General features: G+C 42.7%; 1 long non-coding RNA gene across 1 annotated transcript in view; it reads left to right on the forward strand.

Moving 5' to 3' along the window:
• The window catches only part of LOC138567585 (uncharacterized), a 253117-nt gene extending 231061 nt beyond the window's left edge, over window positions 1-22056 (forward strand). The window contains exon 2 of the long non-coding RNA XR_011302252.1: window positions 17566-22056. This is a non-coding gene — a long non-coding RNA (uncharacterized lncRNA). The remainder of the gene's footprint in view (window positions 1-17565) is intronic.
• The last annotated feature ends 1841 nt before the right edge of the window (window positions 22057-23897 follow it).

The raw sequence follows: 23897 nt of genomic DNA on the forward strand, positions 1-23897 counted from the left end.
CGGACACGTATTTTTTGTCAGCGTGTCCGTGTTTGTGGGTACCCCTTTGCACGTCATTTGTCCTGGAGGGCCACAGTATAGGACATTCATCATGGCAGTATATGGGTGCTATTTGTTGGCGCACATTTCTTACGGCCGCAGAGACGCTACCGCCTGCTTTCTTGTGGCGGTCGTGTTTGTGCCTGTGCGTTGGTTTGAGCGTGCGCTTTTTTGCCCTATTCTATTCCATGAATACGTGTTGTAGGCGAGCGTGTGGGCGTTCCGCGCACTTGTGCCCTGTACTTCCCCCGTGACGCCCACGTTTTTGCAAGTTGTTCCCCATTCCGAGTGTTACGCCCGTGTTCGCCTACTTTTGTTGCGTGCGCCGCGCTATGTGCGAATTTCGCTGTGGCCTGTGCGATTTTCGCTGTGACCTGGCGCACGCTGTTAGATGGCCTGTGCGCCAACGTGCGCGGCGCACTTTTTATCGCACATCCGCTGGTTTTCTCGCGCACGGACTTCCATGAATCGACGTGCGCTGCTTTTCGTGCGATTTTCGCACTTGCACTGCGATTTTCGCTATTCCACTGCGATTCGCACGTTTTTGCCCACTTGCGCCGCGCTAATTATTCCATGAATCGGCCTGTGAGTCTCCTTGTAACTGAAAACTGAATTTGTCCATGTATTGTGTACATTACCCCACAAATTCCTATTTGCATCTGTCCTATTAAAACCCCAAATCGTAGTCTCATTGAAAGCAACCCCTTTAGCTTACAAGTCTATCTGTTATGTGCCTCTGTCCTTGTCATTGAAAACCGATTTTGCTATTGTAAGCAAAACCCCTTCCCTGAGCTGCCTGTCATTGTAAATCCAGGGTAAAACAAATTTCCATTTGCCAATGTATGTTTCCCTTTTGCATTTCCTTTCTCCCAAAACTGATTTTCCCATTTCATTTCTACTTTGCCCTGGTGTGCTGATTAGTATTATCTAAACTTCCCTATTTCCTCAAGTGTAGACCACACACATTTTCTGTCATTCTGTTCCCTAGCAGTTGTGAGCAATAATCAATATCCCATTCTGCCATTTTGCTCCAAAAACGGGGTTTCACTTTCCTTGCTAGCTTCCCATCTTGGGGTGGTGAGCTTTACGCCAAATCCAATTTCATCTCTCTATTCCTACTTCTTGCCACTGCCTTCAATTTAAAGGAATTAAGTTAGCTGATGTTTGGGGGTGGGTGTTGCAGGGGGGAGTGCTAAACCGTTGGTGTTATATTTTTATAAAATAGTTCTTTTTTGTGTTGCCATTAAAGATTGCGTGAATTAGAACAGGATATCTTAACCTAATTGTTTTGTAGAAATTACTGCATTTGTGTTACCACAACATAGGTGGCTGTGAAATTGTTTGATTTTCCTTCTGCATCAAAAATAATAAATTAATAAATATCTTATTGATACACAACTACCTGATTCCTGGTCCATTTTGGCACGGGGTGCTTGTGGAGGTTGGGTGTGAGACGTGTTGAAGGCCTACTCAAAGAAAAAGTACCCATGCTTTACTAAAAATAAAAAACGCTTTATTGTACGCCACATTCATTGTCGGGGAAGGAGTCCCGGCTGGAGTGTGTCGTGTAATAAAACTGTGACAAAGTGGGGGCTCGTGCTGTGATTTGAGGTTAGAGTTTTCATCCGTGATAGTACAACACAGCAGGCTAACCCACTGAAGGTAGTGTTACTGTTAGAGGCTAGAAAGCTAGGTTGCATTGTAAAGGCGCCATCCAAAAACCTGTACCCGAGGTATCAGGGCTGTGTCTCAAAATTAAATATTGTAACCATAAACTATGCAGGAGAAGGGTGGAGATTTTGCCCTTACATAGATAACCCACCAGTAGTAGAACACTCTTCATAATGAACACTGTGGAAATTAACATGGCTAGGCAGCACCTTCTGTCCAAATTATTAATTAGAGGGGAATGGGCACAACAAAAACATGAAACCTGGCTATCTAGTATGATGCAACTGGTGACCTCTATAAGTATGGATGTGTGGTAGAACAGTGGCCTGTTACATCAAGCCCTGACTGACTTCTATATGACGCAGAATGTCAAAGATGAACACATTAAAATGGTCCAACTGACTGCATACATGTACTTCCACATGATAGTCGTGGACGAAAAGGTACCAGGAAAGTGTAACCTCTGTGAAAAAAACAGTCTGAGCTTTTAAATGAAACACTAAGTAGAGTAAGTAGAGGAGAAAATGCGAGAGAGACAAAATTCTGAGTTAGAATTAGGAAATACCATTCAGCAGCTAAAGGATGAGTTGGCAGTACAGCAACAAACCACTTCAGAGCGAGAGTCCCAATTATCTGCACTAAAAGAGGAATGCTAAGAAAGGGTTGATTCCCTGAGAGAGAGTCAACTAAAATTGAACCAACAACCTACATACAATAGAGTGTACTTGGAGGATATGGGCATTTTGAAAAATCTAATTAAGCAATTAGAAGAGGAAAATAGCAAGTCAATTATTAAAGTGGTCCATTCCCAAGGGGAATTTTACCAGGAGCGCCGGAAGTCAAACGCTATGAAACAAGAGAGAACGTTTGTGAACTGAATAGCACACTGTATCAGGAAAAAATATGCCCTATGCCAGGAAGTGTGCAAATTAAAGACAAACCTGGAGAAAAGTGAGGCATGTTTTCAGGAACTGACTAACATAAAATTAGAGAATGAAAAATGAATTGGGGACATAAGACAAATAAACTGTGATATAGAGCAGACAATACAGACCACAAAATGCCCAGAGTGAGGAGATGCATCTCCTTCAACAGAAATGGTCTGAGTACTCCCAGACAATACAAGAAGCACAGAAAGAAAATGAGGCCCTGTGTGATGAGAACAGGGGACTCCAGAGCCAAGTAGTAGCACAAGGGAAAGCCATAGAAGTCAGTCAAGCCATGATAGCAGAGCACAAGGCTCATGCCTTTGCATACTATCAAGACATAGGAGCTGAGAAAGTGAACATTGAGAGGTTAGAAAAAGAGTGTGCTAGATTTAATAAGGACTTGAGGAACCCCGAACAGTTAGAGACTGGTGGGGCAATCCCGGATCACAGTGTGATACCCTCTGTACCAAGGGACTCAAGCCAACTTACCACCCTATACGCGCAATGTGGCCTACAACCTGCAGTGTCAAGAGGATCAGGCCCAGAGGGAATTTGTCCAAGAATTGAAGTGGGCAGTTGCACAAACTGCTAGATAGGTGTGCACCAACAGTAGGGAGTTCATCAATACCTATTTCCATGCACTCCCTAAGTACATTATGACGCAGTTGGTTAGGGACTTCCATGATGAAAGGACCCTGGACTGGGTAATAGAGCAAGCTACCCGGATCTATGAGTTCCAAAAGCCAGTAGAAAATAAGAATTCCCCCAAAAGTCCCAAACAAACCAACACCCCGCTGCTGCCAAAGTGGCAGAGGTGAAGGTTACCCCCATTTAAGACCTAGAAATGGGGGGGCCTAAAAATACACCTCGCACTAACCAACCAAACCAGAGGCAAAGAAGACCCTCTGACCAGTCCCAAGCAGGGAGGTAGCCAGGCAGGGTACCCCATAAATGTGTCACCTGACTCTGCCACCTACATCAGCCCAAGGTACAAGGGGAATAGACCCATATTGGGGTACATATGACTCCCCCGGCTCAGGGGTTGGATCCAACCAGGTAAGTATGGCCCCAGGAAATCTTCCTCCCAACTTCCATCCTAACATCCCTACAAACCTCCGACCAAACCTCCATCAGGAGGGCAGTAATCTTCCACCCTCTAGTTTATGTTTCTTCCCCAGATACCCTCCAAACCCCAACCTACAGAACAACCCTCCTTTCTCTACCCGCTTTCAGGAGTATAGACCACCAAATCAGGGAGAAGGGAGACCAAGAATGAAAGGCTACCATGGAAACCTTCCATATCAAAGTTACCCTGGGAGAAGGGACAGTTACCCTTCCTAAGAGCAGAAAAGATCTGACTCAAGACCCGTTTATCAGCCAGAGAGGGTGTCACAACTGGAGCGCCAGATCCAGAGCTTGACCCAAGACCTGAGTCGCATGTTGAGAGCTCAGCAGAACCCTCAGATGAATATGGCTGCTCAGAACAGCTCAAACCAAGGGACTGGCACCCCAGAACAATGACGGGGAGAGAACCCTGACAACCAGCAGGTTCCAGAGGAGGGGGCTCGGGAGGAAGGGGGATACAAAGCCATAAAGGAAGCTTCCTTCCTTATCTGCTAAGCCCCTAGAAACCTCTGAACCTGAACCCAAATCTCCTACCCCCGAATAGCTGCAACCTAGGAAACAGAGGGTAAGTAGGAGAAACCAAGGAACAAAGAAGACCCATTTTGTGGAGGAAGTCAGCATCCTCCAGTTTGAAGGGGAATAATCCTTAGAGGATTCGGGGAAGAAAGTCTTCTCTTTCAAGGATGGGGGGACTCCTTCCAAAGAAAAATGGGTCCCAAAAGACCATAACTCAGACTGGGTAGGTTTGGGGACTGACCTAGAACCACCTATCCCTGAACCCCAGAAATGTCATCCTGAGAACTCAGGAATGAATGAGGGATCCTCCCCCCAAACCGGTTCAAGTGACTGTCTCCAGGAGAAAGGGCAAAGCACAGAATCAAGGGAAAAAGGGGATTCACAAACCACCCAAATCTCTGGATGCCAAATTTTCTTCAGATTCCCGAACTCCGACACAGAAAACTGCCCAAGACACCACAGTGTCGGAGTCCAAAATAAAGAAATTAATGGCCCAACTGACCCAAAATGCCCATTTCCTTTGCCCCCTCGAGGAGAAACAGGGTAGGTTTTATGCCCCCGTCTGGGTGCAACGGCAGTGTGCATATCCAGCACTGGTGGATACTGGCTCACAAGCCACCCTCTTATCTAAAAAGGCATTTGAACAAATACATTCAGTAAGGGGAGAGAGTCACCAAATTCCCCTCACACCTCTTCCTGGACCACTCCAGAACTTTGACGGGAATGACATTCCTGTTGGGGGAGGCTGCGGATCTGGAGATCAAAATTGGGCCACACAAGGTGAAACACCCGGTCATAGTCGTTACTCCAGATGGACCCCCCTGTCTCTTAGGGATTGACCTCCTTTGAAGGTTGTCACCACTAGGAGACTGGGTGAACAAGGTCCTCTGGACCCAGACTAACCGGCCAATAAAATTAAAACAGAGCACCAACTATGTAAGCTTAAATGGCACATGCCACATGGTTGAGCAGCGGTCTGACAAAATTGAGTTTCATTTTAAGAACAATCAAGTGCCTGAAGTCACTGTAATTGCTGTAGGACAACAAACTGGTGATGGGAACCCTTCTCCATTCCTGAAAATCACCCTTCCTTCCAGTTCTAAGAGGCATTCCACACTGGAAGGAAATACCCTGAAATGTTATACTGATCCACAATTTGAAAACCCAAATCTAAGGATAAAAAGTGATGAAAAACCAAATCAAAGCCTGGCCAATATTCAGAAAAAGGGTGAACAACTGTTCCTCCCCATTTAGGTAAATGAGGGGGGGAGCCTGTTCTCGCCAGAGCATGCCTGAATAGTGGAAAAAGCTTAATCAGCGAAGCGTCATTCAGGAAACTTCCAAAAGATCAGACCATTCCCGCATTTAAATTGATTGATAAGTGGGAAAAGGGCCTGCAAACTCCCAATTCCAAACATCTCCTGCATGCATGCTAAAAAATGTCATTGGTGATAAAAGTATATGGCATAATTGCTGGGTTGTGCAAGATGTCTCCTCTGCCTTCTACTTAGGCAGTGACATGCTCAATCGGTTCGCAATTAATTTGGACCTCATTAATTACAAAGCCTGGTACTGACTAGGGGGTAACCCCAGGGGCTTTGACAATCCTGAAAATGCATTTCGGTCAGCTCAATTGCTACCGTATGCTGTTGAAATTCAAATTGGAGAGGAGGTCGCCATCCCAGGACTGACCTGACAATTTCCAATCCCTCTAAAAATTAAGAGTGGATAGAAACTCCAAAACCCTGATGCTTATGTACATTTAAATCATCATCTCCAACAGCAGGGGTTGGATTAGAACCCAACACCATTAATTTACTTAGAACACAACACCATTCCAATATTGCTGGTTAACAGCGACCCTAGGAGTATCCCTCTGGGCGCAGACACCTTTATTGGAATGGCGGTTGATGACCAACATTTCTCCATTGACTTTGGTAATTAAATCATGGGACAGATCGCCAATGACTGCTATGACTGTGACAATGACTTACCGCCAGAAAAGATCTTCACCCGGCAAGGGGGGAATTTCTTGGTGTACTCTTCCTGCCCTTACGAGGGGGAAGAGGTGACCTGTGACATCAGGAAGGATGAGGTGATATTCCAGGTCCATAGTGACTGCCTCTCCTACCTGAAACCTCCTGTCCAGGTCAACACCATAACCAGAGATCTCTCCACGCAGCTGGAGGATAGTGCAGAGAATGCAAAACCCGAGGTCTTTCCAGGCTTCAGGCAGATGGTTGAGGAATGGGTCAACATCGCTGATGCCTGTGAGACCGAGGAGCAAAAGCAAAAGCTGAAACAGGTGTTTTTAGATTTTCAAGAAATCTTTTCTGTGGACTCGTATGACTGTGGTCACACCAAAATACATTCTACGTCCATACCCACGGACCCTGGGATGACTACCATATTTGTGAAGCAATGTCGGTTGCCTCTCGCATCTATGGAGTCACTCACGGAAATCATAAACAACCTAGAGTCCTGTGGTATAATGAGTCCAGTCTACAGTACCTTTAATAATACGGTACTGGGGGATACTAAAACCTAATGGCCAATGGAGACTATGCGCAGATCTTAGGGAGTTAAACAAATGAGTTCACATGCCCCGATGGCCTCTTCCCTACGTTGACCAAGGACTGGCCCAGATCCAAGGGTCAAAGGTGTATACCGTCATTGACCCGACCAATGGATCCTGGACAGTACCTGTGAGTAGGACAGACCAGTACAAGCTGGCTTTTACCTTCGGGCGGCAGCAGTACAGATGGACCCGAACTCCCTTTGGATATATAAACTTCGGCAATAAATGTAATATCTTTCTGCACAAGGCCATGCCCGAATTGGGTGAAAGGGGAAACCTGGCCTATGTGGATGATGTCCTAATTAAAAGTTCAACTGTTGAGAAACACATAGCGGAAATTCGCTATTTTCGGACCCAGTTGAAGGAAGCCGGAGTGAAACTGTCCTTCCAAAAGGCGCAGTGGTGTAAAACCTGCGTGAAATTCTTAGGGCATGAAAACACACATGAGTGTCTCTGTACCCAGGAGAAGAAGGTGGAAGCACTACTAAAATTGAAAGATGCCACAACTCTGCGTGAACTAAGGAGCCTTCTTGGACTGACTAATTACAGTATAAAGTTCATCTCCTACGCGAGTAAGACTTTATCCTCTGTGGAGGAAAAATGTTATGATTGTGAGAAGGCACTACTGGCAATGGTGTGGGCATTGAACAATTACTGTCCGTTCATCCAGACGGAGCACCTCATTGTTGAGACTCCTCACCAGCCTATGCAATACCTCCAATGTGACAGGATATGGGCAGGGAATGTGAGTAATTCCATGTAAGGCTTTCCTGTGTAGGTCAGATATGGCCAAAACAAAACAGTCTCCTCGTGCAAGGTTTGGCTGACTTGCATGATTGTGCTCGAGAACACTGTCTCGAGGATGAAAGTCTCATGACACAAGATAACATGGAGGCGTACCTGAATTCCCCACACAAAGGGCCTCATTACGACTCAGGTGGTAAGGGTTTGACGGCGGCGTAAACAGCGCCGACCCTTACCGCCTGAGTACGAGGTCCCTTAGCGCCATGGCGGATTTAACACCTGCTTTTAGCAGGTGTTAAAATCCATGGCGCTAAGGGACCATGGAGTTAATTACGCCACCGTAATTTACGGTGGCGTAATTAACGCCTTCCCCACTCCCATTATGCCCTATGGGGCAAAAATGGGAAGGGTAAATGGGGATTGGGGACTTACCGCCCCGCCGACCTCGGAATGGGGCGGTAAGTCCGCCTACCACCATGGCGTAAACGTAGTTTACGCCATGGTGGTAAAGTCACAGCCCAGGCGGTAACTTACCGCCTGGGTCGTAATGAGGCCCATAGTCTATGAAGAAGACACGTGCCAGGGGATGCCCACAGTTTATGTGGACGGGTGCTCCTACCATGTTGATAACAGCGGGGAAAAGGAACTAGTGGCTGGCATTGGGAATGCCTGGGTGAATGATACCCCAGAGCCCTCTGCCGGGTACAAGATCAGTCCCCGAAGTAGTCAGGTGGCAGAGTTGATGGCAGTTCATCAGGCCATCCTCACTGCCGTGCAACACTGACTCCAAGAACTGGACATAATCACCGATTCAGATTATGTCTGCAACGGTTTTGTGGAGCACCTGATTAATTGGAAAACCAGAGGCATGCTGTGTGCAAACAATAAGCCATTCAAGCATGGCAAACTAACACAATCCATTGATTATCTGGTCACCTCTAATGAGATGACCATCTACTGGAAAACCATCAAGGGTCATTCCAGAATAGAGGGACCCGACAAAACTGGAAATGACCTGGCTGACCAGTTGGCCAAAGCTAGAGCCATCCATGGGGATCTCCTTGAGATCAAGTCCCTGTTGGGGGAAATCCAGGCCACTGCTGTCAACGGGTCCCAAACACTTGCCCAAAATTAACTCTGAACTGCTCAGTGGAGTAAGGGGATCCCAGATGCTGATCTGATTACGGCACAAAAAGGGGATCCAATCATTGGGAAATTGTATCAACACATTGAAGATCACAAATTTTCCTCTGACCGAAACCAATTACATCGGGAAAGAGGATCTCCGGGTGTTGATGAAGTTTCCCAAAATGTTCAGGATCCAAGACGGTTTGTTGGTACAGAGATCCATCTCTGGATATGACCAGTGGGTGGTACCTACCTTATTCCGAAGCCTGATGCTAAGTCATGCCCATGACATGACCACAGCCGTGCATCAGGGGTTTCATTCAACTTTGGAAATCTTGTGAGAGGTTGCATACTGGCCACACATGGGTCAGGACCTCAACCAATATTTGAAGGGGTGTCTTGTGTGTGTGCAATTTCAGCCAATTTCACTCTCAGACCGAGCTTCCCTACAGAAAAGGGGGATGACACTGTCTTGGTCAGATATACAAGTAGATTTCATTGGGCCCGTGATTCACTTCTCCAGAGGAAACAAGTGCATGTTAACAGTAACATGATTGTTTACCAAATGGTTGGGATGTCTCCGGCCCCAAATTACAAGGCAGAAACAGCAGCTGCCCTGATGATCAACCACATATTGTCACGTTTCGGCCTTGTCGAAAGGATTGAGTCGGATGAGGAACTCACTTCACCAGCGGGGTGATGTGGGAGATGCTTGGGTTAAAGAGAAAACTCCATATAGCCTCCCGCCAAGCCTCTAGTGGGGGATTTGAGAGGTACAATAACACGATTGTGAGCATTCTTAAGAAGTTTGTGGTGGACTCTGGGCCTAGTTGGGACATCCGAGTACCGCTTGTCCTGATGGCCATCAGGTCAACACCACCTTCTGTGACAAAAATGTCACCATTGGAGCTAATGACTGGATGAAAAATGCTGCTTCCCCAGCATCTGCTCTACAGAACACAAGAGCATACACCTATTAATGCATCCATGACACATGAGTATATTGAGAATCTGAGAAAACACCTGCAGCATGCTTTTGTGTACTACTCAGCGGAATCTGGAAAAATCGTCAGAGGGGATGAAAACCCATTACAATTTGAAGACTACTAAAAAAGAATATCAAGTGGGAGACAGGGTCTACTTGGACAATTTTCAGAGGAACCATATCAAGGAGCGGAAGTTCCTTCCTTCCTGGTGCGGCCCCTTTGAAATTGTTGACAAAATCTCACCTGACACCCATAAGATCTGCATCCCAAAAGGAGAACAGACAGAAGACAAATGGGTCCACATCAATCAGTTGAAAAGCTGTCACCCCAGACACACTTTGCGACTGATTGATGAGCCAGTTGAAAGTCAAGCAGAGGAACCATCTGAGGAATGAAAAGAAGGGAAAAAATTTAAATCAAACAGAAGTATTTATATATACAGGCAGGTAAGGGGGACTGCTATGGGCAGTACCTTCGCCCCATCATACGCAAACCTGACAATGGGGTGGTGGGAGCCTACTTTTTTAACTGATTTGCTCGCATCCCGCTTTTCCACACAAATTGTCGCCTGGTGGCGATATATTGACGATGTTTTTGTTATATGGAAGGGTACCGAAGCTGACTGGCAATTGTTTGTGAAATGTATAAATACTAACACGGTCAATCTACGCTTTACCGAATGCCATAGTACCACCGAAATTGTTTACCTTGATGTGGTTGTGACCCTTGAAAGATCTGGTCTTCACACAGCACTACACAAAAAACCCTCTAACACCGGTCTACCTCTGCATGCCACTAGTTGCCATCCAATGTCATGCAAATGCAGTATTCCTTATGGCGAATTCATTCGCTATAGAAGGAACTGTACAGACCTGGCATCTTTTGATTATCACTGTGCCCAGGTGGCTCTTAATTTTGTGAAACAAGGTTACGAGCGTAGAACCATAGAAATGGCCTACACCAAGGCCCGTGGACTGTGTAGGGATCAACTATTATATGGCATTAAGTCCGATCAGACTACTACTGATGATGAACCTAGACTTATTGTCTCGTTTGATAATGCCTCTAACCATGTCCGTAGAATTATTGAACGACATTGGCGTTTTCTCATTTTAGATAAAGATCTATGCCCTCTACTTTCTAAACGTCCCACTATCACATACAAAAGAGTACCCTCGCTTAGAGACAAACTAGTATCTAGCTTTCTGTCACCCATCGACAAAAGTTCTTCTCTCACCAATTGGTTGGCGGTCTCCCCCATAGTCTTTACCAAATGTTCTAAATGTAAAGCCTGTGCTCATGCCACTGTATGCAAATCTTTCATACATCCAGTCACCAAATACCATCAGATCATTAAGCATTCTATGAACTGTGATACTGTTTTTGTAGTCTATGTTCTCTCATGTCCCTGCATGAAGTGGTATGTTGGGAGTACCACATGTAAGCTTAAATTAAGGATCTTGCAGCACCTTAGGGTGATTAAAAACTCGGATCCCGCATACCCTATGGCTAAACACTTCATGCAGGAACATGGGAATGACCTGAATTTGCTTAAATTTGTCGCAGTGGCACATGTTCCTATCCATCCAAGGGGTGGCGATCGTGTTTTAAAGCTCAGACAATTGGAGACGAGATTTATTTTGGACTTTGATACCAAGTTCCCCAATGGTCACAACCTTGATGAGGAGCTATATACATATTTGGGTACTTGAGGTCCACTAGTATACTTACATGGGTCTGCCTTCCTTTTTTGATATATCATATCTGACTCCACTGCTTGTTCTGAGTTGTCTTTTCCCCTTCTATATATAAAGTGTGTGTTCACTGTTCTATCCTTGGCCATTAAGTATTACTATTTTTCCACCTTAGTTTACTGGTGGCTTTATTATTTCAATTTGTTTGAGACCGGCATTGGTCACTCTTCAGCTGCTGCAGTCACGACCTTTTAGGAAATCAGCTTTATTTTAAAACATTACCTGTAGTCCTTGGCTTTTGAAATGTTTATTCATTACTTAATTTCCTTTGCTGTGATTCTTTGGTCGAATTGCATTGACAGTGTACCACTGCCCATGCACATTCTTTGAAATTTTGGGTTGTACCTTTGAGACTGCCATTTCATTCTCAGTTGCTCTGTCAGGTTGACCTTTGCTGTTATCTCCAGTTATCATGTATGTACTGTATAGGGTAGAGTTGTATTTTGCCTATTTTGCACATGTAGCTATTGCTATTTTGGCTTTGCTTATTTGCACATGTTGCTTTTTTCATGTACTGTATTGTTAAGAGATGCATTTTGCAATTTTTGCACATGTTTATGCTGCTATTTTGGTTCTGCTTATTTGCACAAGCTCATGCTGCTAATTTTGGCTTGCACTTGCACTTTATGCCTTCCATCTCTAGTCCCAGCATGACATGCCGTCTGGGTTTCAACTTTTGTATACATGAACTAGCTGTTTTTATCCTGACATAGATTTGACCCATTGTGGTCGTTTTATACCATCAATGTATTTTATTCTACTCTACGTGCAACCCTCATCTAAATTTTTTTAGTGCACTATGTACTTATTGTGTGCGTAATTGTCCTCTTTCGACCAGGAATCCACAGTGGAACTTGGGATGCATTTGGTTTGGTTCATGTGGCTTAGCCCATTCTCTTGGTCGCCTCCCTTATTATTTTAGGGCTGCCTTTATATTGTGTGCACTTTGCACTTTATTTATTGGCTTACTTTGACACTTTTTGTCTGCTCATTCCGCATTCCTTTCTTGGCTCCAGTGTGGGTAGATTTCCGCCCCCCCCATTACAATATGGCTGCCATTGAATCCATGCCTCCATGCACCCTTCGTTCCATTGACACAGTGAAAGGACTACATGATTTTATAACTATGCTTTGGTCCTTTTTTCCTTTACGTGACCAATCGCTCAGTTGAGCGTGAAACACGTTGTCTGCAGGTCGTGCCGACGGGTGTCCTGCCTCTGTTTCTGCTGCTTTCCCAGCCGTGTTTTTACACATTTTTGTGTTCGTTTCATTAAACTTTTTTATGACCTTCCTCGTGTGAGCTGCGCCTTTTTTGTTTGGATTTTGCCATATGATCCGCGGAGAGTGCGGTCTTCCCTCTCTCCTCTCTTTTCTTCTGAATATATATATATATATATATATATATATCAGGGAGTAATTTACTTGGTATTATTGTAAAAATTGCAAGTTGTTATGGTTGTAAATTCTTTGTAAACCTTCTGGGGAAAATGGTTATAAAAAGTACTGAAACTAACATCCTTAAATATAATTCCAGCCTGGAGAGGCACACCCTGCGGAACTGGAAGGGAAGTAAGAAAGGGGGTGCTGTGCCACACTCTTCATTCAAACCAAAGACGGAAGGGTATTCTGGAGTGCCCACTCCCCAAAAGGAGAAAGGAAAGAAGGGGGTGCCATCCCATACCCACCAAACCAGAGATGGAAGAGGATACTGGAGTACCCACTCGCTGATGAAGGAAAATTACGCAGAAGGAAACCCCACTCTACCCTACTCTTCCCCAACAGAAAGTCATGGAAGAGCCGGGGGGATTTGTGGGGTGCATTTAAAGGCCCTAAACAGAAATCCCTTTCACCAGAAAGGCTGCATTTAAACATTGCCACCAAAAACAGCCCTTCTGTATTTTACTTTTATTTCACCTGAATGACAATAAGTTATGCTGCATCAAAAACGGCCTTGCGTTACTTTAATTTCACTGGAATGACAAGAAGTTACACACTGCATCCAAAAAAGACCTGCTTTGCTGTTAATCAGAAGAAATTGAGATGCATGAGATCCTCCATGACTTAGAAATTTCACCAACAAGCCTTATGAAAGAAGAAATGAAACCAAAGTCCAAATTTATGCCACAGTTGGCCCACGAGAACATGGTTGATGCCTTTCACAAAGCCATTTCAACTGAAATCAACACAATATCAGAACAACACAGGAGAGCTGGGAGAACAAGAAAGAAGATTAGTGATCTAACAAAAGCGGAACAACTGGCATTGCAAACATTGAAAAGAGACACCACCATAGTTATTAAAGAAGCCGACAAGGGCGGGAAGATCATCATCATGGACAGGGTTGACTCTATACGGATGGCACAAAGCCATCTACAAACACCTTTTTGCTATGAAGAACTTCGCTCTAACCCCACCAATGAGTTCAACGCTAAACTGACTGATATAATTAATGCCTGGGAAAAGAAAGGCCTGATCTCCGATCACAAGAAAGCTTATTTACAGGTACAACACCCAACAGTACCGACAATGTACTTTCTACCGAAGGTACATAAGACATTTGTGGACATACCGGAAGGAAGGCCAATTGTCAGTGGGATTGGATGGGCAACAGGGAAAACTGCCAGACTGGAATGTAACATATTTTTGTTCAATGACAAATGTTACCAACAGAAAAGGGGAGTAGCTATGGGCATGAAATACGCACCAGCGCTTGCAAACCTCTTCATTGGCATGTTTGAGGACAAATTTGTGTACAAGGAACCTTCACTTTCCGACAAGATTATACTATGGGCACGGTTTATTGACAATGTGCTTTTAATCTGGAATGGTCTGGAAGAGGATTTGGCAGATTTTCAAAATAGAATGAATGTGAACAACCTAGGGATTCACTTTACTGGACAAGCAAATAGCACAAGTATAGATTTTCTTGATTTTACAATTTGTGTGTAAGGAGATAATTTACTCACCAAAACCTTTCAAAAGCAAACAGAGGCAAACTCAACACCCTATGCCAGTAGCTGTCACTACCAGTCTGTCAAACAGAATATACCCAAAGGTGAATTTATACAGGCACAGAGAAACTGTGAAGATAATAATGATTTCCTTCAGGAATGTGACCTACTAAAAAGAAGGTTCAAACAGAGAGGCCACCAGATACACCAGAGATGTATCGAAGAAGCATATGAGAAAGCAAGCCAGATGACAAGAGTACAAACAATTACACCCAATCGGAAGAAAGAAACAATGGACATGGATAAAGTACACTTTATAACCACATTCTGTGACAACAATTTTTAAATTAGGAAAATTCTCTCTAAAAACTGTTTCCTGCTTAAGCTTGATCCACACCTGGAGAAACATATTGATGACAAACCAAAAATTATCTTCAGAAAAGACAAAACATTAAAAATGAATTTGAGTCCATCACTAGTCCCTCAGTTACCAGCAATGACTACAGAAACATGGTTACCATCCATAACAACAGGGTTCAGGAAATGCGGAACATGCAGGATATGCAAATTTGCACATGAAAGCACACTGATGTTTCAAGATTCACAAGGAACGGAAATGAAAATCAACAGCAACATCAACTGCAGAACTAAATATGTTGTGTATGGAATAATCTTCACATGCAAACGCATATACATAGGAAGCACAATAAGGGAACTAAGGATCAGAATTTGTGAAAAATGTTCAGCAATTGGAAGTCAGGACGCAACTTTACCACTTGCACAACACTGGCAGCACAATCACTTGTTGGAAGAAAAGCGAAATCTAAGATTTGTAGGGCTCTGGAAAGTTGTACTAGGAAAAAGGAGGAAACAGGGAAGCCCTGCTACAACAAGCGGAAGCACGTTTGATATGTATATTCGCTCGATAGAATTTGGACTGAACAAGGACAGTGAAATGGTGCATTTCTTATGAAACACATGTAACCAAATTTTGTGAACTAATGTCTTGTTGCATACTTTTTTGGCTATTGAGAAATTAGACTATTATGAATTACTTTTCCACTTGGTATATGAATGTAATCTGATCATATGCATCTATTTGGAACATTTATTAGATCACTATTTGACACAGTCACAGACTCCTGAATATTTACAGACTACACCAGATTCAGCCATGTGCATCCGTATGGAACACTGTCATTGACAAACAAATTACTGAACATGCATAGTCGATAATTGAGTAGCCACATTTGAAATATTCAACTGAACATACATTTCATACATACCCATTTTCGAAACATTGTGTTAGATTACATAGTCACAGACTACTGAATATGTCAAAGACCACATTTGCTGAGTAGGTTTTACTTTTTAGGTACCTCATTGGACTAGACAATGCTGAGCCTGACATATTCCAATTCGTGACTTCAATAGGGTTATTCACAGATAAGGTAGACTAAACTTAAGTGGGACTTCAATAGGTCTAACAACATAACTATTGGCTAGCGTCCCGATTATATTGCCAAAGGCTCATACTGGAGCTAGGGAGACAAGCCCTCAAATCAATGAGGAGCTATCTGATCTTATTGATATGTGAAATTTATGTGATGCATTACTGCATTAATTTGTGTCTTTTTATGTACAAAAACATTAGAAGAAGCATTGGGCTTTGTTTCTTATTGCTTCATTTGAATTCATAAAACTTACGTAAGTATGGGAGTATGGGAATAATGGCACCTAAATGGTTTATTTCTGGGTTTTGTGAGCCCAAAATATGGCGCTGAGATAAAGAATCCAATACGGAGCCGTTGAAATAGAGAAGGGATACACAGTCGCCATAGTGACAAATAAAGCTAGGTACGAGGCAGGATGCATTCAGCCAACGCGAGGAAACATGATGAAGACTTTTCAGATAAGCCCTAAAGTTCTGTACAGATGGACCTGCGGAGAGTATAATAACTTGTTACTATAGATACTTTCATCAGGAAGGCTGAATATGAGCACACATAAAGTAAACGGAGGAACTCACACCCATTAACATAAACTTTTCAATATTGGCACGCACACTCAATTTCAAGCAATTACTAATGTTAAGTAACTTTAAGCACCACACACGGCACGCAACCTGAATTTTAGTCGCTCTGCAACAATTACTAAAATAGTGATGTTTCAAAGTAAAATAACTCAACTTTATAGTATGTAAACAATGGAAACAGGGATTGCTGCAGAGATTTAATATTTGTTGGTACATAGGGCCGTCCATACACACTTTCTGACACAAAATGTACATGCATGAACAGGAAAGAATATGCTGATCTTCAGTAACCATAAACCTATGCACTTTCAGGAGGGATTTGAACCCAGTGATTTTTGGACATGGTACTCAATGAAGATGAAATTACGTAAGAAAATGGGACGTTGCATCTAAATTCAAAATCACCTTGCACCTAGTTTGGTAGGGACGTTACTATTAATCTGATCACTGGGATCTTTCATAGTGTTTTTGGGATGTTTTAAACTGTTGCTATTCCTTTTCTTTGTGCCTCAGCACTTGGCGCAATTTGCTTTTATGTGCGAAAAAACGATCTTTTACAAAAACGCTTGTGAAGACAGAATTGTAATAATTGGGAGTTTTTGGTTATTTTGTCAGGCGTATGGAACAATCATTTTGCTTTGCAAAGATTAATTTATCTACTTTTCCTCACAGAGCCAATTTATACTGACCTGTATCAATTTTCTTTTTAATTGTGTTTCTGCAAACTCCTACCCACCCTTCCCAACACCCCTGCCAAATATCTGTGATTTTTGTGTTGTTTTTATTTTTCATATTTCTATATATATTTTTCATTTTCTATGAATCTGTCTACTGATCATTTGATTTCGGTCTGATTGAAATTGCCCTGATTTGAAAAAGGCACTTGTAGTGCCAAAAACATGTGTAAACCAATAGGCACCACCACATTTCGAATGACTTCAAATTTTGTCTTTTATGATTTCTAAACAAGATAACGTTTTTGAAGCACAGTGAATTAGTGTGGCGCATTCTTTCTGTGTGTGAGGAAACATTTCACTTGTGTTTGTAAATGAGTTACATGACTATTTGATATCCATGATTAAATACCTCTCTCTTTCGTTCCTTGACAGGGAAGGAAAGGCGGGGAGGTATCGCTAAAGGCACAGAAAAAGACAAAACAGAATTCAATACCACTGCAGTTGTCAACTTTTTCCTGTGGGTCAACATACCCAACATAAAACGATACAAGAGGGCCGCCTCCCTGCCCAACTACCAGGAACCCGAGGGAGAAGAGAATGAAACCAGTCCCAGGACAAGAGCTCAAGTGCATGCTGAGAAAGAAGATAAAAAGAATAAGGAACTTGAGAATAAAGAAGATATAAATCACAGTGCACCACTTGATGATCACTGATGCTGAACTCTGAGGGTGAACTATCACTGGAACAGTAAGAAAGGAATTGATGCTGAGGACTTTTTTAATACATCACCAGCACACTATTTCTGTTGATGGGGAGGACTATTTTTCACAAAAGCAATCATCTATAACAGACTACGTCTTCTACTTCCCTATCTCTAGATTGTATTGGGACTATTTTTTATACTATTTTCACAAAAACAAACATCTATAACAGACTATTTTTCTCAACTTTTCTATCTACATTTTATTGGGACTATTTTATATATTATTTTTCACAAGAACATATATCTATGACATACCATTTTTTCTACTTTTCTATCTTTAAATTTTATTGGGACTATTTTTTATACTATTTTTCATAAGAGCATACATCTACAATGGACTATTTTTTCTACTTTTCTATCTTTACATTTTTGTTGGGACTATTTCTAGCTTACATATTTTTATATTTGTATGTTTTCGTCAGCACTATTTTTTATGTTTTATATTTTTCAATGAACAACATAATAATGGAAGAGGTTTAAAAATCATCAATATAATCTTTTATTATTGTCATTTTATGTGGTTGTAAAATTAGAAAAAGGTATATACAGCTCGCCTCATTCACCATTGAAAAATAATAACCTACTATTGCCCGGTACTAAGTAATCTGTAAAATATTTTCATATCCTTATGTTCCTGATATCGTCATAATACCCTGATCAATATACCACAGGACACAACTACAAACAATTCACTTTATGACTATTGCCCTCCTTCTGTTTTCCTTTCTCTTTTGTTGTTTTTATTTCTTATTTTATCTCACACTGCATTTAACTGATTATGATAAGATAAATGTGTCCTTATAGCATAATGTTAGTGAAGAAGTTAAAAAACAAGTAGATTTCCAGTTAGAGCAGGAAATGGTATTCCACCCAGTTGTGGAGACAGTAAGTGCTAGGAGAAGTATTGCATATGATGAAAATTATCTGAGAAGTTATTTTGATAATTCCATAAATATTGAACGAAACTCATGGTATAGGTCAATGGAGAAGGTGAGGAGATAGTGATCAAGGGAAAGCTGCTTTGTTTGCTTACTTATCCCCTATGCCATAACAGCCTCTTGAATATTTATCTCTTAAGAAGTACCTGCGTACAGAGCACACTGCTTAGTACATCTCGCAGTATGCCAGACCAGAGGACAATTTCAGGGACAATCGACCATAATAAAGTATCTCACAGGATCAGAATTCCCCTACAGAGACAACTATGTAAAAGATGCACACATGATGGAGAGTATACAAATGAAAAGTAAGGTGCTCAAGTACATATTATAAGGTCCAAAAAGAGGAGATGTTGAAGTAGTGGATCACCAAATATTAAGGTGTATAGATGCCCAGTTTAATTTGATACCTCATTGTGCCAACAGACAACAAATGCAAATAAAATGGAAAGTATATTCACCAGGAGGATGGGTTGATGGAATAATGGGATGCAAAGCAGAGGCAATATGGACTGCACCAATAGAAGTGATAAAAACACAGACAGAGTGTGATGTGAGGAATGGAAAGAAACTGCAAAATCTTTAACATGGACGGATGATGAAGCAGGACCACTACCCATAACCAAACTACAAGCATCGACATTATACTTTAGAAATAATGGCTCTGTAAAGCTTGGTGACAATGGAGGCTGCAAACCATTTTGGATTTACCAGGTATGAAAGTTGGCACAGCTGTACTAATGGACCATTACTGTGCTTGCGGTAGAAGAGCTTATATGCAGCTTCCACCCAACTGGGGAGGCATATGTACAATAATGCTATTAAATGCACCAGCATTAGTAATACCACAAAGTGAGGTTGACATTTATTCTTTTCTTTCAATGGCACATAACAGGAACAAAAGATCCCTAGACCTAAAACGCACAAAAAGAACTAACTATTTTTCCAAAGAAGACAATGCTTCATTCGATTAAATCCCTGAGAGTCATAAGCTGTTTGGTAAAACAACAACATTCTTCACATCCTTTCTAATGCCTAGCCTGCAAGCAGCAGCAAATGCCCAGTGGATCCAGATAACTAGGTGGGAACTCTTACAATCTATTAATGCCTCAATAAAAGGCTTTAATGCCATCAAGGAGGAGTTAAGAGCGGTCAGATTGATGACCCTACAGGACAGGTATGTTCTGGACCTGCTCACAGCCATGGAGAGAGAAGTGTGCGCAAAGATAGGGCCAAGTTGTTGTACATATGCACCTCCACATAATGAGGAGAATGGGATCTTGAAAGAGGCCATGTACTCCCTGAAAGAGCTGCATGATGAAATGGAGGAGGACGTGGATGATATTGTGGACGATAGCTGGTTCAGTTATCTAATCTCCTGGATGCCTACCTGGCTTACAGATGCATTCACATTTATGTTGCCTATTTTGGTACAGGTCCTAATGGCTTTTGGCATCTTTAGAATAGCAATCAACCAATCTAAAAAGACTGGGAAGAAGGCACTCCAAATGACAATAATGGTTAATATGGCTGACACCGTACATCAGTACACTCAAACTGATGATGAAGGTTACTTTCCCATGTACCCATTGGGCCAACCAGCTAGATCAACTGAATCATTCTTTACATGCCCAAAAGATACCCATAACTACAATGAGCACTGGATGAAATATGATGACAATGGCTAGTGCTGGTTTATGACATGTAGTCCAGCAGAATACGTTGCACAAGGAGGTAATCTGAGGGGGGTCGACAGAGTGTGGCTGCCAAGGATAGCTATAATATGATGAGACAAATTGTAGGCGTGGTCTACGACTCGACCAGAGGGGGGAATGTAGTGGGGAAATTGTTGACTAGGGAGCTTGTGCCCTGCTGCCTTCCTCAGAAGAAATAGAATTATAAAATCAGGAAGGACATATTTGAAACTGCACTTTAAATTAAATTCTCCTGCAATTGCAGCTGGCACAAAGAATAGTTAGTTTCAATATACAAGTAGGGGACAGATAAGGCATTAGCTTGCACAATTAGTGTGTTTTTAAATAGAATAGACAAGGTGACAGGGAGGCATGTACCCAGGATAGGGATTCACTACACAAGCAGAGAAGCATGACTATAGGTAGGATCAGGTTGCAGCTTACCGATAGGTAGATATATCATGTGGCAGGCATGCACCAGGACTCGGTAGATAGCAAAATAAATGCAGAGAAAATGTGTCCTACAGAGGAAAATAACGTGACAACCAGATGCCATTTCTGCACCAACACAGCAGAAATTGAGCTCTGCAACTTTAAGAAAAAAGCCCAGTTAAGCACACTTCAATAAATACACTTAATTCAGAAAAATGCTGTGACCGGCTAGATGGTAGCTGCCTCGAAGGAATGTCAAAGCGCAAGGCTTTGTATGGAGGGTTACATGGCAGAAACAAGATACCACTGTGTGCATCCACTGTTGAGGTAAATTAAGTTATGATAACACAACAGACTATTTGAAGTCTATGGGATGGCCTGAACATCCCAGGAAGTTCATAAGTAGTTGGCAGATTAATGTCTCTGCGATTGTCTAGGTGTGACAGAGGATCACGATGTGACTAAAAAGACAACTAATTGCTGCAATGAAATCTTAACAGGGTGGAAGTAGCATGATAGTTATTCATAAATGTTTCAAGAACAGGATGGTGCAGTCACTGTTGCTAACAGGTCCTTGAGACTTGACTACGTCATGGCAGATGAGGTAAAATGGGCTGTTTTATTTAATTAAGGACACAGCGATACGCTTGTCCTCTCTCTTCTTATCTACATAAAACGTGTCATCATGCAGTCAGTTCATGGAGAGTGTGACCACCTGTTAACCGACTAACCCATGTCTTTTTTAACCACAGAAGTAAGTTAGAGCCTACCAATAATATTCAAGCCTTATGAGGTCATACATTTTATGGTATGGGATGTTTTATGGATGGGCCCTTAGATAAAGAGTTATCCAATCAATAGGGTGGGAAATATAGATACTATATGTAGCTTAGCAATTAGGACCAATGAGCAGTAGAGATAGGTCTCCATAACTCAGTGATCATGATGACATTAGAATGACTCATTTGTGTTATATAAACTTCTGTTGTCTGTTCAATCATTGGAGAATCTTTAAGTGAGAGCTTGGCTTTTAATCTTGCTTTTCTCCCAGTGTATTGCAATAAAACTGTCTTACCTTGCATTTGGCATACCACAATTGCTCTGTGTTGTCTCTTCTTTGAGAAATACCAGTTAGTGGGCTATTTGGCTTTGCCCTCTTGTTTTCACAGAAAAATAGAATTCATTTAACACCAGAATTAGCACAGCCTTTTCCAATACCAAAGACATCTTTACCATATACAGGTAACTAAAATCACCCACCTCACCATCTTCTACCATCACCAAAGACACATCATGGTGTTCTGACATTCAAGCAGCACTCTTAGGCAAAATAGAGACCCTAACCCAAAAATACTCTCACAGCAAGCCACATTCAACAATGACCCAACAGTTTCCAAAATCAACTGGATTCCTCCCCACCCAACTCCTTCCACCATACGATTCACCTTCAGAGACCTTAAGTGAAGTCTTAAAGCTAATCCAAAGCCTGAAACCCTCAAATGCAAAGGTGATATTTGCCCAGTATCCCTGATCAGCCACAGACATTGCTGCCTTCATAAACGCCTCATTCTCTGAAAGTACCATACCAGCCAGCCTTAAAGAAGCATGGGTCCTCCCCCTCCTAAAAAGAACCTCACTAGACCCATCCATTCCATCCAACTACACGCCAATTACAACTGTCCCCTTTGTACTAAAAATGTAGACCATGCAGCCTACCTGCAGGTTCAGCAATTCCTGGAGGACACAATCCTAGGGATGTGCCAAACCGGCTTCTGCCCAGGACATGGGATGGAATTTGCCCTTCTCGATCTCAAAAATCAGCTTGATGAGATTAGGGATAAAAGAAACTGTGCCTTGCTCCTCCTCTTGGATCTATCCATAGCGTTCAACCTGGTCAACCATCAAATCCTCTGCCAACACCTTACCACCCACGCCAACTTTTCCCCACATGCTGTTGCCTGAATTGCATCTTTCCTGGAAGGCAGAGTCATAAGATTCTTCCCAGGCACGGCTAATGCTTCACCCTCCCCAATCACATGTGGTGTCCCCAAGGGGTCCTGCATCGCCCCCACCCTCTACAATATCTTCACCAGGCCACTCTTTAAAGTCCTAGACTCCCTCGGCATAGCTTACACCAACTATGCCAGTGACACGCAAATCCTGATCCCACTCTCAGACAATTACACAGAGGACTCCAATAACCTCAACATCTACTCCACTATTCAGGCATAGATGGCAGCAAATCACCTCTGCCTAAACAGCGACAAGACAGAAATCCTAATTGTCAGCACAACCAATGCCCGCAAATCATTTAACACTCAATACACCTCCTTCCAGATCGACCAGTGTGTACTCCCGGTCTCAACCACAGTAAATACACTAGGCATCTACCTTGATGCCTCACTCACCTTGTCCAGACAAGTTAGCGCCATTGCCTCCTTGGCAACTTACACAACTAAAGTTCTCAATACAGCCATACCCGCCCTCTCCAAAAACAATTGCCTCACCATTGCCCAGGCCATCATTGGTTCCAAGCTAGACTATTGCAATGTCCTATTTACAGGCAACTCTGATGGAAATATTGAAAAATTGCAAGTTATGCAAAATAACGCCCTGAGAGCAGCCCTCAATATCCCTAAACAAGAAGACATCTCCAAAGCCAGAAGAGAAGCTCACTGGCTTCCCATCGAGGAACGGATCACCTTTAAAACATTGTCCATTGCCCACAAGTGCCTCTCCAATAGAGCGCCCCCTTACCTCACACAAATAATCACCAAAGTCCACTCCTCGAGACCCACCAGGACCCCCTACAGAGGCAAACTTCTTGTGCCTAAAGTGAGGAGATGCAAAGCTGCAGGCTCCAGCTTCCCCTACCATGCCACCAAACTCTGGAATGACCTCCCCCCATCCCTGAGGGCTGGGAAATCCTACTGGATC

The sequence above is a fragment of the Ambystoma mexicanum genome, chromosome 2p (genome assembly GCF_040938575.1).
Source record: "Ambystoma mexicanum isolate Mex_15411 chromosome 2p, UKY_AmexF1_1, whole genome shotgun sequence".
Classification (NCBI taxonomy): domain Eukaryota; kingdom Metazoa; phylum Chordata; class Amphibia; order Caudata; family Ambystomatidae; genus Ambystoma; species Ambystoma mexicanum.